Genomic DNA, 18,723 nt, shown 5'->3' on the forward strand with positions numbered 1-18,723 from the left:
AGACCTGATAAATCAACTGCCAATTGCTCTCCCATCGACTCTTGTACACCACCTGATCGAGAAAAGTAAGGGGAGTCAATGGGAGAGTGTCTCCGGTCGACGTCGCATAGTGTGGACCCTGTGGTAAGTAGATCTAAGCTACGTTGATTTGAGTTAAACTATTCACGTAACTCAAATTGCATAGCTTAGATCGACTTTTCCCTTCAGTGTAGACATGGCCTTAGTCAATGATAAGGGAAGGAACCCAAAATATATTTAAGAGGAACTTCCACAAAAGGGCAAGTTTAAGGGGAAAAATAAGAGAATATTTGTTATAGTTGTAGCCCTAGTAACATCAATAGTTAAAGCTGCAAAATATATCCATTGTATCTTTTCAGTCATTCATAATTTCCCAAAACTTCTGACCAGCAGATTGAAATTTACCAAATTTTATCCCTGCCTGAAGGTGAATTTTTGTATTTAAAGTTGGATCCAAAAAGATTCAGCTGTTTTTTGTGTAAGAAGAAGTTACAAAATAATCTTCCTTGTTATAAATAAATAAAAATGGTGATTTTTTTTTTAAAAAAAAGCTCTTGCACCAAAATGGCTGGGAAGAAAATTAAGTTTGGCAGAGAAATAACCCAGTGTGACGCAGACGTGGGCTGTAATACAACTGAATTATAAGCCTTTGAAAATTGCCATGCCCCGTCATTTTTTTATGACAGTGATATTTGTAATGGTGAGCACTAGGAAGGAAAGGGTGCTGTGTGTGCACGTGTTGGCTAATTTAGCTGCACGCACACAATTATTCACAGAAGGCAGACTCTATAACTGTGCATTTCCTAAGGGGTGCACTGACTGAAATATTAGCTTCCACTATTGAAAACTACGCATTAAAGCCCCGATTTTGCCTTTGAATCCATGAGAGTTTTGCCATTGACTTCAATGGGAACAGGATCAAGCCTTTGAGGCCCCAATCCTATAGCTGTTCCATGTACCTTTACCCCTGTGCCTCTTCAGGGAGCAGTAAAAATGCGACACATGGATAACTAAAAGTTGTGGCTTTCCTTGACTTTCGAGTGCTATGAAACCTTCATGCTTTCTTAACATAAGCTGCTTTTATAGCATACACAGAACAATGCCAGAAATGTTTTGAGCTCCCATTGAAGTGAGCTGTAGCTCACGAAAGCTTATGCTCAAATAAATTTGTTAGTCTCTAAGGTGCCACAAGTACTCCTTTTCTTTTTGCGAATACAGACTAACACGGCTTCTACTCTGAAACCTGTCATTTCTATTTTGTAAGCCATTGTGTTATGTACATTTTAAAGCCTTTTTCCTCACAGCCCAGCTTTTCTTTCTGCCTGATCCAGCACTGAGATCACAAGGCCAGTTCCTCAGCATGATTTTTGGGAATCATGTCTGATTTATGCCAGCTGAGGATCTGGCCCAATATGCTGCATTTATAATATTACAGTACCTGCCGTTGTGGGAATAACGGGATCACCCATTACTTTTTAACTGCAGGAATAATCAGGAAGGAGTATAACTAAGTCATTTGAACTGAGTACAGCACATTGGATGCTACAAACATTTTTCACAATTAACAAAAATGGCAAGAACAAATATGAAACACACAGGATAGAAACAAATCCATTTGATAAGTATTACATATTATACACGTCTCTTTTTAAACTTATCTTGGTGTAAACCTGGGAGTTTGGGGAATGGTCCTGAACAGTGTAATAAAATCAAATAAGAGAATATCTGATTACAGTACCATATCATACTATTGACTTCAATGGAGAGTTCTTAAAAATCAATGGAACAATCGATCCAAAGATATGGGGAAATATTGAAGAGAAGGGCTGAGAAGATCAATATCCAGACCAAGTGTCAGGAGATTTTCAAAGGGATTGGGGTTATATAAGATGTACATTTTATGATCAGACTTGGAGAAATAATATGCCAGATGTTGGCACATTTGGCAAGGATTACTTGGAACTAGAGTCAAGAACATGAGGTTACAGGTTACATGAGGTCTACATCTAAGCTCTGAGCATACTAGAATTGGCCCATTCCATTAGGATTTTAGTAGCTGTACACTGCAATAAGAGATTTTATTCTGGATCTGGTGCATATTCCATTAGTTGGAAATAGATCTGTAGTAATATTTCTGCAGGCATGCTACTGAGAACCAAGCAGGTGTCTGCTTGGAAGATTTTCAGGGGATCATGTGCTGTGAGACTGTTTTAGTTGGGTTTAAGAAAACAATAAATTAAAGAACTGCGAGCCTTCTAATATTTGAGACTAGGCTAATGCTACAGAAGGAGCCTGAACTCTGTTAAGGCAGAAACTCATTATGTGGTCCTGCAATTTTTTTTGTTATGTTCAGGAAAGCAAAAGTGCACCAGTCTATTAATATACTTATCTCACTGATTTTGGCAGATCACATTTTGGTCCTGTTAACTCTGTGGGACTGCATCCAAGTTATTTTTTTTTCCAAATTGTAGACTGTGATCAAATGGGGACAACATTGTATCCCAAAAGGTATTGTGTAATTTGTGGGGTCTGGGTCTTGGGGAGGGGAGTTTTGTTATTGGAAGCAATAGATACCAAAGCACAGACAAATTCATTTAAACTCAACTTTCATTTACACTGTTGAAATCATGATGTTTATTTTTGGTGGCGTGGCCTATAGAGGCATAAAGGCTCTAGAAGATGTTCCCTGATTAAATTATACTTCCTGTTGAATAAGACTTTCAGTGATGAGGAAATTGGTATTGGAAACAGTCATGGAATTATAGAAATGGAGGGCTGAAAGGGACCTCAAGAGGTCATCTAGTCCAGTGCCCTATACTGAGGCAGGACCAAGTAAATCTAGACCATCCCTGAGGGTGTCTCTCTTGTTCTTGTTCTTAAAAAACTCCCAGTGACAGGGATTCTACAACCTCCCTTGGAAGCCTATTCCAGAGCTTAACTATCCTTATAATTAGAATTTCCCCCCCCTAATATCTAATCTAAACATCCATTGCTGTGTTTAAACCAATGATGTCAGGCCCTAACTTCTAGATACAGAGAACAATTGATCACCATCTTTTTATAACAGCCCTTAACATATTTGGAGATTATCATCAGGTCCCTCCTCAGTCTTCTTTTCTCAAGACCAAACATGCCCAGTTTTTTAACCTTTCCTCATAGGTCAGATTTTCTAAGCCTTTTATCATTTTCATGTTGCTGTCTTCTGGACTCTTGTGACAGATTTTCGTTACCAATCTGCCTGGGGCATCAGTTGATCAGGCTGATGCCGCAGGATCGTTTTGGGAGGAGGTACCGGAATGCACCAAGTGTCTAAATTTAAAAGCTTTATTGATAAAATAATAAAATAACAGCAGAGAGTGCTGGGAACGCTCCCATGTCACTCAGGGAAAGAAAGAAAGCATTAGTGCCCCAAGCTCTAACTCACTTTCATACTCACACATGCACTACCCAAGACTGGCCAGGCCTGGGTGTAATGTCAGAAGAAGAGCGGGGGAAGGGTGGACGGGAGTGGTGTCCTAGGCCCAGATCATCCAAGGATCCACTGTTGAACTTCAGTTGCTCCAGCTCTCAGGGGGGTTTTAAGTCCTGGGCTCCTTGGGGAGGTATTCCACTCAGGGACCTCCGCTTTTGGTGCTCTTTGTGCCAGTCCAAACTGGCTTGCTCTGGCCTCCTTGGTTTCCCAAACATCCTGGCTCTGGAGACTTTGTTTTCCCTTCTATTGACCTTTGCTGTCGCCATCTCATTTGCTCTCACTGTTCTCGCTGCTATCTCTGCAGCTCTGCTCAACTTAGTTCTCCTCTTCTCATGGTTGGGCAGCTGCCGATTTCTCATTGAGCCCCTGATCTTGGGCTGGGGCCAGCATCTTATCTTCACGTGGAGCTAGCTGAAGTGTTGAGTTAACCCGTTCTCTGCTCTCTTTTTCCTCTTCCCCTCCCCCCAGCCTCTCGTGATCTGCAAAGGAAACTTCCACTCCCCACTCACACACCCTTGACCCTTCCCCAAAATGCTTTGCGATGCTTGAAACAGCGTTAGCCATATACAGTGCTGATCTGCCTTCCCAGGGGAACCCCTGAGGTTGAGACACTCTCCCCAGGTTTGTCCACATCTTTCCTAAAGCGTGGCAATCAGAACTGGACACGGTACTCCAGCTGAAACTTCACCAGTGCCAAGTAGATCGGGACAATTCCACCCATGTCTTATATACAACACTCGTATTAATACACCCTTGAACAATATTAGCCTTTTTTGCAACTGCATTGCATTGTTGACTAATAGTCAATTTGTGATCCACTAGAACCTCCAGATCCTTTTAGAACTACCTAGCCAGTTATTCCCCAGATTGTAGCTGTGCATTTTATTTTTTCTTTCCTAAGTGTAGTACTTTGCATTTATTTTTATTGAATTGCATTTTGTTCATTCCAGGCCAGTTTTCCAATTTATCACAATTGTTTTGGATTCTAATCCTGTCCTCAAAGAGTGCTAGCACACATCCCACCTTGGTGCAATCCACAGATTTTATAAGTATATACTCCACTCCATTTTATCCAAATCATTAATGAAAATATTGAATAGTACCAGACTCAGGACATAGAGAGAGAATCATTGATAACTACTCTTTGATTATAGTCTTTCAACCAGTTTTGCACATGCTTTAGAGTAATTTCATCTAGACCACATTCCCCCTCGTTTAATTATAAGAATGTCATGTGGGACTATGTCAAAAGCTTTACTAAAATCAAGATGTAAGATATAACCAGGAGACAAAGATCCTGTGTCTTCTTACAGACTCCTGTTATGTATTTTGGGGTGTCTGGAGGATAACCATAAGATGCAAATCTAAACCATAAGATCCAAAGATAATTTTCTTTGTCCAAGTTGCGTCTTTCATTGCTATCTGTCATCATGGGCAGATGACTTAGAAGAGTTATGATTCTTCTTGTTTTGGCCTTGCTTTATAGACAAGTTTCTTCCTCAAAGCAAAAGGTAATTGGTGTCAAAAGGCAAACAGTGCCTTCAAGCAGCAGATTTGAGCCCTTCTTGTGTTTTTAAATATTTTAATCTTCAAACAGTTGCAATTTAATTTTCCCCTCTCTTGTGCACTAATGCTAATCAGCTCAGAATATTCAGTTCCATGTTCTGACCCAGCTGTGACTTCTTACATACCTGCATTTAGGAAAACAATTAGTTCATAAGAGGTTTGTGTATCTGTGCGTATACTGCAAAGGTGAAATATCACAGGCTACCAGCCCCCACTCTTTAGAGAAATGTCAGCCTTTAACTGGAATGAGATATAGCATAAATTTGATCTCAGAAGATATTTTATTTAAATCAAGCATTCTGATTTCTTAGAGTGTGATCAAGAAAAAGAGATTGTTTTCTGTGCAGTAGAGGAGGAGGAGAACATGTGTACAGAGTTTAATTTCCTAAATAGGGATCAAGTCCAAGTTCCTTTCTGTTGTTACTCCATAGTTATTCTGGTAAACTCCATTAGCTTCCATAGAAGTTTGTGTGAATAAAGACTAAGTAAAACCAATGTAAGGACTTCAGGATTTGGTGCTAGCTTTTTTTAAAATTATTATTATTCCTGTGAGATCTCACAGACTAGAAGAGCTTTGTTATATCTTATTACACATGGTGTCTGTTGAGAGGATTGTTCAGTTGGGAAGGGAATATCTACAAAAGTAAGAAAAGGGGCCAGATCCCCAGGTCCAGCCTAGTTGTACTTGGTACAGGATTTAGGTTGGGGTGGAAGGAAAGATGATTCTTGGATTAACCTGGTGTTGAATTAGTCCCCAGTTTGTCATAGAGTAGTCCTGCTACTATGCCTGCTAGAGTGGTCCCTTACAGACCACTCACCTGGCTGGGGATCACAAGAGTGCACTACACTCTGATTCCACCCCATCCTACCTGCAGCTTGCTCAATATTCCTGAGGGGAAGCAGATAGTGTAGAAGCTATGCTGGCTTTGTGCCACTTGAGGATTCCCCTGACATCAAGGGAATTCCAGGTTTCTCTCTCGGGGCATCCCTCTGTCCCCTTTGACTCAGCAGATCAGTGCAAACTGGACAGTGTCAGGGGGGCAGCCTCTGGCCCGAGGTCTTGATCAAGACATTAACTCCTCACAGTAGGTCAGTTTGCTCCATAAACCAGAAATGTGTCTGTTTCATCAACAAACATTTCACTTTTAGAGATGAGGTGAAAACTAAGAAGATATCAGAGCTGAGATATCATCTCATCCCAAAGTTTCACAATTGCAATGTAGCTTCCAGGACTGTCATGGGTAAGGATATAATTAAAAATGATGGTGTAGAAGCCAGACAAGTTTTATAATATAAACTGCACATACAAAGAGAGAAATCAAGAAGGTACTTCATAAAATTCCCCCAGTAGAGTCTATAGCCAGTGCAGTACCCCCAAGTGGGCCTTATTGTGCTATCCGTAGAGCTCTGCATGGATACAATAATTTGGATCCACATCAACAATAATTAACTTCTATCCGACCCGCGATCTGCACTCCACCTTTTATATGTATCTGCATCAGCACCCTTTCTATATCACCGTTAGAGCCCTGCACAGATAGAAAAATTTGGATCTGCATCCGATCCTCAAAGATGGTAAACAATACAACCACATCTGCACACATGGATATCTGCAGATTTGCAGAGCTCTAACTATCAGCTTTCCATTGGAATCAATGTGGAGTGGTGCTGGACAACTGATATTACAGTGTGGCCCAATGCGTGAAGGACTGGATGACTGACACATTTCCAGGACTATGTTAACTACTTATTTAGTCCCGGAAACAAAACTAACTGGCATGGATTAGTCAGAGTAGCTGATTGGTTGAAGCATGGGTCTGCTGACCACCAACTGAGCATCTAAGAGACTCTGTTTGCCTTCTGCTGTCAAAGGTTCAGTATGATACATTGATGATACATCCACCATGGAAGAAGTCTTTCTCACAGATTTCACCATTTAATTAGGAGATTAGAGATATTTCTGAGTAAGGATCTCAATCACACAGAAGATTCTGTGTGTCTGATTTTCAGTCGCTTTGTTCCAGCTAAAAGGGGGGAATGGAGAGAGAAACCACACCATACAAACTGATAATCATTTAAATAGAACAGCTGAATACATTCTGTGTTCTAGTCTCATCTCTGGCTCTGATTTGCTGCGTGAGGTCAGGTAATTCACTTAAGCCTTTTGTGTGTTTCCCTATCTGTAAAACAGAGTTAATTATACTTATTTACCTAGTTGGAAGGAGTCTTGTTGGATTAATTAATAAGTGAACAGTGTTTTGAAGCTGTAAAATGCTGAGTGTTATGCAATGAATTTAAATGGCTACATGCCGCTGTGAAAATGCTCAGTGCTGAAGGTGTCCACCTCAAGGCATTTCCTGGTCCCTTGTCTGTCCAGTCTGCACTGCTCCAGCAGCGCAAAGAAATCAGATCAATCGTGGTTACTAGATCCTGGTGGGTCTGACACCCATGTTCAAAGTCAGCTTCTGATTTTTTTCCCCCTGAAGTCTTATGTCCGAAAGACCCCCCCTCCCCTCCATGCAGTATTATTTTTAGACCTGCAGCCCAAGCCTTGCCAGCCCAAGTCAGTTGACCTGGGCTCTGAGACTCACTGCTGCAGGTCTTTTATTGCAGCATAGACCTACTCTAAAGGCCCAGAAAGGTTTATCTCTTCAGATTTACCCTCTATAAGAATAAGTTTGCAGACAGAGGGGCCAAGATGCCTTTCCTTGTTGTGAGTGCCAAAATCATGAATCTGCACACACAAGAGATCGTCTCCTTGAAAAATAAAAGAGGCTTCAGTCACAATGAAATACAGTTTCCCCACAAATTTCCCTGTCTTGCCTGAATAGAATGCCCCTAAGTTGGACTACGACAGCCCTGACTGAGTTTCTGTGTTATGATCAAATGGGCAACAGCTGAATTATAACTTCTTATCACTTTTCAGTGTTAAAAATTAATCAATTATAAGTTTCTAAGACAGGTGTCAAGTTTTTGAGATACACTTGAGCTTGCTATACTGTATCTTGCCTAAACGTGGCCTGCACATCCTTTGAATAGCCATATTCACTGCTGTACCATCTAAATTCAGGCCAACCAATATTGATTGGAGTTCTTCTCTCCTGACCCTCACAACCCCTAAAGCTGCTGTTATTCTTATTTGATACCATCATCTGTGTCAGATCCCAAGTCTACTGTTTCAGTGAAGATAACAGAAGTTTTCCCAGTTCATGTCTACACTTACAAGCTTAGAGCAGCACGGCTGTATTGATACAGCTGTGCCACTGTAAAAGCACTCATGTAGCCACGTTATGCCGACGGGAGAGAGCTCTCCAATCGACATTATAAAACCAACTCAATGAGTGGCATAGCACTGTCTGTTGGATCATATTAAAGAAGTTCTGTATTAAAATCACAAATAAGTTTGATTCCCCATAGTTTAAATTCCAGGGTATTACTAATTAAGAGGTCTCTTGGTTTTTGGTACTGTTTCTCTCCCTCTATGTGTTAAACTTGCAAACTGCTAATTGCATTCTAAGACAGAGTCTGTTCTCAAAGCAATTCTTTGTAATAACAACTACTCACACAGAGAGAGACTCAAAACAATACTCTGTAACAACAGAAACAGCACCCAGAGACTCCCCGCCCTTTTGTTGTGTTCATCTTGCTTTGTTAACAATTGTGATTAAAATAGAGATAGAGGATGTATGTGGATGGATGCTTGGTGTGGATAATAACTGAATGATCAGGGAGGTGCCAGCCTAAGAATCCAGTGTCCATTGGCTGAAGAAGGCGTCAAGTGGAAATAACCGGAGGACCCCCGGAGGGCAGACTGGAATCCACCCAACAGCCTCAAGGATGGGAGAATCAAAGAACAAGATAACATCTAGCAGCATGGAGCCGTCAGGAATGTGCTATCTGCTGATTGATTCAGCAACAGCATGATGAAGCAATCCCCATAGACTGGCATAGGAAGAAATTCCTATAAAAATGGACTCTAGAAAGTGAGAACTTTGGGGTCTGATTCTGCAAACCAACTTCCAGGAGCATCAGATAAACATCTGACAAGGCCCTGCTCCCTCCTCATGTCCAGGCCACCTGGCCAGTGGCTTGGCATGAGCAACTCTAAGGCTGGTAACTATGATAACAACCTTGCAGAACCTGTGTGTGTGTGTGTGTGTGTGTGTGTGTATGAATGAATGTGTGAATAAAGACAGATTTCAGAGTAACAGCCATATTAGTCTGTATTCGCAAAAAGAAAAGGAGTACTTGTGGCACCTTAGAGACTAACCAATTTATTTGAGCATAAGCTTTCGTGAGCTACAGCTCACTTCATCGGATGCAAGCTTATGCTCAAATAAATTGGTTAGTCTCTAAAGTGCCACAAGTACTCCTTTTCTTTGTGTGAATAAATATGAGATTGAATGGAATGTTATAGCTAAAAACTAACTGCTTACTATGATAACAACCTTGCAGAACCTGTGTGTGTGTGTGTATATGAATGAATGTGTGAATAAATATGAGATTGAATGGAATGTTATAGCTATAACTAACTGCTTACTATGATTCTTTCTGTATTCACAATAAATGTGGTATTTTGCCTTTTTCCCTTTAATAAGATCCTGCTGGTTTTTGTTTTTATTGGTATAACATTTCCACACTGTGCTTTTGTTGGTGAAACTTTTGTTGATTAGGGGCACAAGCACTGACTTTCCAATGTGCTGGGGGGTGCTTGATCCCCAGCTCTGCCCAAGGCCCCACCCCACTCCATACCCTCCCCCAAGGTCCCACCCCCGCCCCTCCCCACCTCTTCACACCCCCTCCCCCGAGCATGCTATGTCCTCGCTCCTTCCCCCTCCCTCCCAGCCTCCTGCATGCTGCAAAACAGCTGATCGCAGCAGGTGGGAGGCACGGGGAGGGAGGGGGGAGGTGCTGATCCACCTGACCTACCAGCAGGCAGGAGGTGCTATGGGGAGGGGAAGGTTCTGATAGGAGGGCTGTCAGTGGGTGCTCAGCACCCACCATTGTTTCCTCAGGAGTGCTCCAGCCCCAGAGCACCCACGGAGTCAGTGCCTATGTTAAGGGTGTGTTTTTTCACACCCCTGACCGACAAAAGTGTTACTGACAAAAGTGCTGGTGTAGACAAAGCCTAAGAGACTTTGCAATTGCTTTTATAAAGTATTTTACTCCCTGGGTATCAATATAGTTTTATGCAGGATTAAAACCATTTTTGGCCTGCAATTTGCAGTGTGTTTTAAAATCTCTAAAACTGAAGCCGTTTTTAGTGGCTGTACAAATGGTGTTAAACAAGGTGGCAAACTTTTGGTTCTTCTTATGTTGCATTTTCTGGCAGAGTGCCTTTCAACTAAAAGTCTCCACCCCCTTCTCAGGCCCAGACTTCAGATTGTGCAGAGAAGTCTCTCTGCAAGACCCTGCCATGGTGTAAAGGAATTCGTGCTCGTAAGAAAAGAGATCTGGGTATGTATGGTCTCATCAATGTGTGAATATAGGAGGCATGATGTGGTGCAGAATGTACTGGAAGTTTTTTCGAGATGGTTAATTTTGGATAATACAAATTACCTGAGCTCTTAGTAGAGTTCATAACTTCTCTCAAACGTCCAGTAGAGTTAGTTTGCAAGCTCCAAGGGTGTACAGATGCACCATCCTATTTGTCTGAGTTCAGGTTCCACAAACTATTTTAATTATCTCTTGTACACCTCTAGAAAAACTAAGACCTGCCCTAAGTGAATGGAAGCAAGGGTTCTCCTCAGAATAGATGGAGAAGTACACATGATTTATGACTTATGAGGAGAGGCTGAGGGAACTGGGATTGTTTAGTCTGCGGAAGAAAATAATGAGGGGGGATTTGATAGCTGCTTTCAACTACCTGAAAGGGGGTTCCAAAGAGGATGGATCTAGACTGTTCTCAGTGGTACCAGATGACAGAACGAGGAGTTATGGTCTCAAGTTGCAGAGGGGGAGGTTTAGGTTGGATATTAGGAAAAACTTTTTCACAAGGAGGGTGGTGAAACACTGGAATGCGTTACCTCGGGAGGTGGTGGAATCTCCTTCCTTAGAAGTTTTTAAGGTCAGGCTTGACAAAGCCCTGGCTGGGATGATTTAGTTGGGGATTGATCCTGCTTTGAGCAGGGGGTTGGACTAGATGACCTCCTGAGGTCCCTTCCAACCCTGATATTCTATGATTCTGTGATCCCCTGAAGGAACAATAATCCGATGAAGTAATTTTCTTCTGAGAGCTTCTCTTGCAGATTACACTAATTTCTGCATTCAGGAAAAACGGGTTTAAAATATCATTAAACAAGGAATATGTGTGTGTGAAACATATTTGAAACCCCTATGCCATGTCATCTAAGGAGAATAAGAGTCACATAACAATTGCTTCTATGATTTGTTAAAATATCTTGGCTACATTGTTCCTTGCTTATAGCTGGTCATCCTGTACTAGGACATGGACATGTCAAATATCCTGGTTACATCATTTTCACTACAGAGCTACTTGACTCTGTGAAGAATGGGTATGGGTAGTTTAAAAGTGCTGCTGCAAATTAATCATCTCTACTCAAAGACATAGATGAAACTGAGTCATTTTCACATATGGGTAGCTCCTCTGCAGTTGCTGTTTCTAGACTCTGGCTTCAGAGGCAGCCACTGCACGTCTGTATCAGCTCTGCAGGATTCCAGGCTACTGGATCTGCAGAAGCACAGATCCAGTTGCCCATCTTACATGGACCACACAACGTAGTGCACATCCCCCCCATGTAAACATTTTACCTAAAATCTCCCATACCAGGCAACCTTGAGTTGCACAGATCTTCCTCATCAGGGAGCAATTTTTCTCAGACAAAAGAAATGTGGAAAATCTCATCTGATCTCTGACAAATCAAGACCCATCATTGTTGATATAGCTGATTACACCATGCCAAAAATTCCTCACATCTTCATCCCTCTTGCATTTTTTAACACTTTTCAAAAAAAACACCCATCCACTTTACATTTTCAAAACCCATACTGCCTCCAGCCGGAATGTCTTCTTCCAAAAATGTGGATTCAAAATCCAGCAATTGTAATGTATGTTTGTGTCAGGGGTACTCTGGGGTACAGATGTGGGGATCCACATGAAAGACCCCCTAATCTTATTTCTACCAGCTTAGGTTAAAACTTCCCCAAGGCACAAATCCCTTCTTGTCCTTGGATGGTATTCGCTGCCACCACCAAGTGAGTTAGACAAAGGTTCAAAGAAAAGAACCACTCGGAGTTCCTGTTCCCCAAAATATTCCCCCCCAAGCCCCTTCACCCCCTTTCCTGGGGAGGCTTGAGAATAATATCCTCACCAATTGGTACAGGTGAGCACAGATCAAATCCTTGGGCTTTTAGGACACTAAACCCAATCAGATTCTTAAAAAAAACAGAACTTTATTATAAAAAAAAAGGTAAAAGAAGCACCTCTGTAAAATCAGGATGGAAGGTAATTTTACAGGGTAATCAGATTCAAAACATAGAGGATTCCCCTCTCAGCAAAACTTTAAAGTTACAAAAAAACAGGGATAAACCTCCCTCTACCCATAGGGAAAATTCACAAGCTAAAACAAAAGATACCCTAACACATTTCCTTGCTATTACTTACTATTCCTGTAATTTAGATGTATCATTCAGTAGGAACTAGATTACTTGCTTGGTCTCTCTCTTTGTCTCGGAGAGAACACACACAGAGCATAAAAACAAAGCCTTCTCTCCCCCCCAGATTTGAAAGTATCTTCTTTCTCCATTGGTCCTTCTGGTCAGGTGCCAACGAGGTTAATTGAACTGATTAACCCCTAACAGGTAAGGGGATTCTGTACCTCTGGCCAAGAGGGATTTTATATTACTGCATACATAAAGGTTGTTACCCTTCCCTTTATATTTATGACAGTTTGAAATAATGATGTGAAAACATCAGTGCATAAACAGCATGACTTGTAAATGTCCTGACAAACCTCTTTACAGATTGTTTTCTTTATTATGTCATGATTTGAAGGGATGGGAGAAAGTATTAAAGGACTTGCTTACACAGGGAAGTTATTCCAGAAGAAAGTAGGATGTGAATCTGAAGTGCTATAGCTAGTCCAGAATAACTCCCATGTGGACACTCTTATTCTGGAATAAGAGTGCCTTTTTCCAATTTAGCTTAATCCACTTCCAAAGTGGATTAATTTAAATCAGAAAAAGCACTCTTATTCTGGGATACAAGCATCCATACAAGAAGCTAGTCCGATCCATTTCCCTGTGTAGAAAAGCCCTAAATAGACATCATTAAGTAAAGAAAAATAAAGATGTTCCTATGCTAGTTTTTATATGGAGCCTTTATTCAGAATCTTCATAATGAGAACATTTTAATCATGCCAGTAGTAGTTTATGTGTTAGGTATAGGACTCTTAGTCTGGTCAAAAATGTAGTTTCCCTAAAAACTGCCTTTTTAGAGAGCGTATGGGAAAAGCAGGACAGAACACCCTGAAAAGTGACTATAATATTACAAAATATATAAGTATAGTTTGCTAACTCTTATTATGTTTTTCATTTTTACCTTAACAGAGATTGTGTTTATACGTACAGAAACTCAACACCTTTTAAGAAAATCATTCACAGAGCACTATATTTTGTCCAGTATATTTTTAACATTGTTGTGAAATAAGTGCTTCTGAAAGGTAACGGAGGGTCAGCCCTGAAAACCAAAGTCCTCTATTTGTCTTCAGCACAGGCTGAAGTATGCATTTTTTTCCATATGACGCTCCTGAAACTTGACTTAGACAGCACTTCTAGTTGAGAGAGGATAATTCCATTTCCATGTTCATTTATTGCTTGCCCTCTCTGCTGAAATTGCCAATAAAGATGACGGTTGTGATGCAGACACCTCATTCTTAGAAACTGCACTGAAACACTCTTATGACTATGATGAGCATGTAACTTCCCTGCACTGAGTTTGAATCCTTAGATGTAAGGGAGTAAGGTAAAAACCAGTTTGCTGATTCAAGTCCGAATTTGAATGTAGTTTTTTATATTTATTTACTCAGTTTTAAAATGACAGTATAAAAAGGGCCAGTAGTTTTGGTACAATACTTTCCATTTTTGCTTCCAAACACCTCAATTTCAGTCAGCATTTATTTTCTGAGGCCTTTTGAAGAGGATCGAGTTTGGATTGAAATAAAAGCTTTTGAAACCAATGTTAATATTAAACAGTGATAAGATACAAAGCACCAATTCTTTCGGAAGTACTGCATCAATTTTCTGATACCTAATATGTTTCAGTGTTTATGGTTAATCAGTTGTATGGAATCCTTATGGTAATAATATGAATACAACCTGGAATCTATATTTAAAGAATCACCATCTAAAATTTAGCAAGACTTAGATAAGAAACATCCCAGTATATCCCAGGCTGTCCCACAAGTCATGTAATTTATACAGAAAAAATTGTCAGCGCTCTGAAAAAAATGGCTGAAATATTGTAGCATCAAATTTCAGATCCTGAATTTCTGATGTTCTTGAAGCTACCCCTCTGGAAGAAAGACTGAGAGCATTAGAGATTCCAGATTTTAGGTGTGTTGCAAGTAAGTAGTATAAAATCAAAACTTTGGGGTACATACTACCCTCTGCTGGGAAGCTAAAAACAATGTGCGAGAAAATCCCTCAAATCTTCAGTGGGAGTGCGTGTGAGCAGTGATTCTGCTGCATTTTCCATCCTGTATACTTAGTTGAGGAATAGCTGCATCTGTGGCATGCTTCTCTCAAATCCTGATGGATTTCCAAGCATCAATTCACGTAGCAGCTACTGCTAGATAAAAGTAAATCCCCCTATATTAAAACACAAACCCATTGCTCCAGTGTAGATTTCTGTGAAGCCTCAAGTTAGGGGTTGTATATCAGTATGTGCTGCAATGGGAGAGGTTAAAGAGCAGGATACAGGCCTTGGGCTGCTGCATGTATGCTCTGGGTCTTTGGAAATGTCCTAAAATCTGTGTGAATCTTGGAGCATCTATGGGTTTTGTGGGTGTGATAAATGAAGTGTGTGTGGGGGGGTGGGGAGGGGTAGTTCCCTTTTATGGACACCAGCCAGACAGTTAGCTATAAAATCCCTGTTGGTAGCTGTTCTCTACTTGCTTTACCTGTAAAGGGTTAAAAAGTCTGACTGAATGCATAGGAAAAAGGAAGTGAGTGAGCACCTGGCAAAAGAGTCAATGGGAGGGCTAGAACTTTTTAAAATTGAAACAAGACTCCCCTTTTGTCTGTCTGTTGTTGTTCTCCGGAGAGAGGGGACAGAGCAGGGATGGGGCTGGAACTATGCTGTAAAAAACATTAAGCCAGGTATGAAAAACAATCAGCTCATACCTAGAAACTACTCCTTTAAAAACCCCAGATATGTAAGTAGATCAGGAAATGTCTAGGAAGACACGATTAGGTTTATTTCTTTATGGCTTGTGGACTTCTCTCTGTGCTAACCCAAGTGCTTTTGTTTCAGTTGTAACCTTTAAGCTGGACCTCCAGAAAGCCATTCTTGATGCTTAATTATTATATTTGCTCTTTTTAAATCTAGCAGTAGCTTAAGTTCCAAATGTATTTTCTTTTTGTTTTTAATAAAATTTACCTTTTTTAAGAACAGGATTGGGTTTTTGTGTCCTAAGAGGTTTGTGCATATGTTGTTTCATTAGCTGGTGGCAACAGCTGATTTCCTTTGCTTTCTTTCTCAGCTCTTCCCCGGGAGGGGTGTGTGTGAAAGGGCTTGAGGTTACCCCACAGGAAGGAATTCCCAAGTGCGCCTTCCTGGGTTCCAAAAAAGCGGGGGAGGTCGCACTTGAGTGGTGGCAGCATCTACCCATCCAAGGTCAGAGAGAAGCTATAACCTTAAGAGTTTAATACAAGCCTAGAGTGGTCAGTATTAATTTTTAGAATCCTTGCGGGCACCCACCTTCTGCACTCGAAGTGCCAGAGTGAGGAATCAGCCTTGACAGTGGGTCAATCCCCTTCCTAGTTCCAGTGCCCTCTCAAATGGAACTATTCAGGAGAAACTTTGTAAGAAGATCCTTGCACAGTGTTCTAGCTCAGGGGTGGGCAAACTTTTTGGCCTGAGGGCCACATTGGGGTTCCAAAACTGTATGGAGAGCCGGGTAGGGAAGGCTGTGCATCCCCAAACAGCCTGGCCCCCGCGCCCTATCCGCCCCCTCCCCCTGACTGCCCCCCTCAGAAGCCTCGACCTATCCAACCCCCCCCGCTCCTTGTCCCCTGACCGCCCCCTCCCAAGAACCCCCGACCCTAACCGCTCCCCTGGAACCCCACCCCCTATCCAACCCCCCCCACCTCCCCGTCCCCTGACCGCCCCACCCAGAACCTCCGCCCCATCCAACCCCCCCTGCTCCCTGTCCCCTGAACGCCTCCTCCTGGGACCCCACCGCTCCTAACTGCCCCCCCCCAGGACCCCACCCCCTATCCAACCCCCCCTGCTCCCTGTCCCCTGACAGCCCCGACCCCTATCCACACCCCCGCCCCCTGACAGGCCCCCTGGGACTCCCACACCTATCCAACCGCCCCCTTCTCCCTGTCCCCTGACTGCCCCCCAGGACCTCCTGCCCCTTATCCAACCCCCCTGCTCCCTGCCCCCTTATCATGCCGCTCAGACCACCAGGACTGGCAGCCGCACCGACTGGCCAGAGCCAGCCATGCGGCCGCACAGGCTAGAGCCGCACTGCCCAGCAGAAGCTCGCAGCCCTGCCGCCCAGAGCGCTGGTGGCACGGCGCGCTGAGGCTGCGGGGGAGGGGGACAGCAGGGGAGGGGCCGGGGGCCTCCCCGGATGGGAGCTCAAGGGCTGGGCAGGACGGTCCTCCGGGCCGTATGTGGCCCGCGGGCTGTAGTTTGCCCACCTCTGTTCTAGCTCTTGTGTGGGAACACCTAAACAACAGTAGGATATGGCTCAGTAATTCTAAGACCATTTTGACACACTAGTTGTTAGGTACTATAAAAATGCCAAGACTCAACATAGCTGAATGGTACATAGAATTTAGTGAAACTAGTGAGTTAATTATCAACTTATTAATAAATCAGGATTTTAATTAAATGGATGGTCTCACTTTCTTGACATGCAAGATTAAAAGCCAGGATATTTTGCTGAATGTATTTGTGATTCCTATGATATTGTATACCGTAATAGTATGTCATTTATGTATACTATTGCCTGTCATAGCTGTCATTTATATCTTCCTTTTCCCCTGCTTACCCATATCAAATGGGATTTGGGATTACTACCATCAATTCAGCATGTTGACAGTTTGTTCAATATTAGGAGGAAGATATGTAATGTCTGAAATTTTGAGAAGGCAGAAAAAGAGATTCACACTGGGTTCTGTCACCTCTACCAGGCTTTTAAAATGTCATTAAACTTGACAGTACCACAATGTATGTAGCAGTAGCTAATTTTCCATTGCCGACATTTAAATAATAAGGCAATGCACTAAGTAAAAAGTGCTAGCAAAAATGGAATTAAAATATTGTTCAGATCTCAACTTCAACCTCCTTTTTTTCTCCCTTTTTACCTCTTAATGTATTCATCCTTCTGCTGTCACTTATCTTTATAACTGTAGAATTTAATAATGTATAGCACTTTGAGGGCATATGGTTTGTAGAAATATGCTATTCAAAATAAGAACCTGATCCTGCCACAGTACCAATGAGACTTTCAACTGTGACTTCAGCTAGGTTGTAGAAAGCACAATACTTGGTAGTACAATAAGTGTTGAGACGATCAGGTCCTCAATTTGCATGCATCATTTTGTATTGTTAAGTATTCATACATACAAACTGGCCCTGCTAGAGGCATTTGTTTTAGCAGTGAAATGCTTCACGGCTTCAAGCACTTCTAGGAAGCCTTAGTTTCAACAATAATCCATCTATAAAATTGAAAATGTGCTTCATCTTTAATTAGACCTTCTAGTCCTTGGCCATTCAGCAGAATATTCTTCTGAACTGTTTTCATTCGAACTATTATCTGTCCAAGTTAAAGTGTAAGACGAAGGAATTTACAGTGTGTTTTGTATGGAGCCAAGCATAATGGTTATCAATAAATTTATAAAAATAATCTTAAAAAGACACGTTATTGCAGTCTTCTTCACCCAAAAACCCAGGTCTGCCTAATTTTAGGTTGCTAAAACAACAAACAGTAATAATATTTTACATTTATCAAGCATCTCAAAGAAGCCCAGAGCAATTTTTTATAGACATGTAAAGTTACATGTGTAAACCTCAATGGTCTCTCTCATCTGAGTAAAGTTACTTATATGTCTCTAGAGGATCAAGCCCTATCTACTGCACAGTGGGTGTTTTTCTTAAAAAAAACCCAACAAACCCAGGTGTGGTAGTAAAATTTTCCTCCATTGTTTACATTCTAAGAATAAGGAACATCACACACACTGCAGCCTAGCAAATGGCAACACTTTTTAATGGTTCTAATTGTGCTGATACACATAACAGCATTGAAATAGATTTTTTTAAAGATATGCTGTAGTTCAAAAGGAATTATTTGGGGGTAAATTCTATGGCCTGTTATACAGGAGGTCAGATTAGATTATCACAGGTACCTTCTGTCTTTGGAATCTATGAATCTATTAAATGCAACCATGTCTGCGGAGGAACAACTGATACACTG

This window comes from Eretmochelys imbricata, chromosome 7 (genome assembly GCF_965152235.1).
Source record: "Eretmochelys imbricata isolate rEreImb1 chromosome 7, rEreImb1.hap1, whole genome shotgun sequence".
In the NCBI taxonomy this organism is placed as follows: Eukaryota; Metazoa; Chordata; order Testudines; family Cheloniidae; genus Eretmochelys; species Eretmochelys imbricata.